Genomic DNA, 1,324 nt, shown 5'->3' with positions numbered 1-1,324 from the left:
GACAGAGTGAGACTCCAACTCAAAAAAAAATTTTTTTTTTGTAGAGTCGAGATCTCGCTCTGTCACCAAGGCTGGTCCTGACCTTCTGGGCTCAAGAAATCCTTCCAACTCAGCCTCCCAAAATGTTGGGATGACAGGCGTGAGCCACCGCACCCAACCAGTGACCATTACTTTAATTATAGGTCATCTACAGATGCTTTCCTGAGGTTATTTCTTTCATGAGATAAGACACATGAAGCTTCGCAAGGTTAAGTGCGTTGCCCAAGGCTACATGGCTGGTAAATGGTGCATCAGGGATGTCAACCTGGGTGCTGTAGTGCCAAGTTCAGAGTCCAATGCATCATCCCTCCTTCATTAGTCTGGCGCAGCTGTCACACACAACACACAGGCTGGTGGCTTCGACAATAGGAACTTACGGCCGGGCGCAGGAGATCAGGCCTGTCATCTCAGCGTTGTAGAAGGCTGAAGTGGGAGAGGATTCCTTGAACCCAGGAGTTCGAGACCAGAATGGGCAACACAGTGAGACTCCAGCTATCTCTTTTTTTTTTTTTTTTTTTGAGTCGGAGTCTCACTTTGTTGCCCAGACTGGAGTGCAGTGGCACACTCATGGCCACCGCAGCTTTGACCTGTTAGGTTCAGGCAGTCCTTCCACTTCTGCCTTCCAAGCAGCTGGAACTACAGGCATGCACCACCATGCCCAGCTAGTTTTTTTACTTAGTGTAGAATCTCACCATGTTGCCCAGGCTGGTCTCCCACCCATGGGCTGAGACAATCCTCTCGCTTCTGCCTCTCACAGCGCAGGGATTACAGGCATGAGCCGCTGCACCCAGCTAAAACTCCATCTCTTAACAAAGTAATATAAAAGGAACTAATTTTCTTTCTCTTTTTTTTTTTGAGTTGGAGTCTCACTCTGTCACCCAGGCTGGAGGGCAGTGGCACGCCTCTCGGTCACCGCAGCCTCAACCTGCTGGGCTCTGGAGATCCTTCCGCCTTAGCCTTCCAAGTAGCTGTAACTACAGGCTCGCGCTACCACACCTGGTTCATTTTTTTGATTTATTGTAGAGATGAGGTCTCGCCACGTTGCCCAGGTGGGTCTCGAACCCGTGGGCTCAGGCAATCCTCTCACCTCAGCCTCCCAAAGTGCTGGGATGACAGGCTGAGCCACCCAGCCCCGCCGTTTATTTATTTATTTATTTATGAGCGGGAGTCTCACTTCCTTGCCCAGGCTGGAGTGCAGTGGCACATTCACGGCCACTGCAGCCTGGACCTGCTGGGCTCCGGCGATCCTTCCGCCTCAGCCTTCCATGTAGCTGGAACTACAGGC

General features: G+C 51.4%; 1 protein-coding gene across 1 annotated transcript in view; it reads left to right on the top strand.

The window, feature by feature from the left end:
- LOC103251522 (adenosine deaminase 2-like) overlaps positions 1 to 1,324 on the top strand; it is a gene marked incomplete at its 3' end in the record, with an annotated part of 5,630 nt that overhangs the window by 3,295 nt on the left and 1,011 nt on the right. The gene's annotated exons all lie outside the window — the stretch shown is intronic.

Source organism: Carlito syrichta, unplaced genomic scaffold, assembly GCF_000164805.1.
Source record: "Carlito syrichta isolate Samal-C Ts95f unplaced genomic scaffold, Tarsius_syrichta-2.0.1 Scaffold142992, whole genome shotgun sequence".
Taxonomy (NCBI): Eukaryota; Metazoa; Chordata; class Mammalia; order Primates; family Tarsiidae; genus Carlito; species Carlito syrichta.
This window is presented reverse-complemented; position numbering and strand designations above follow the sequence as displayed.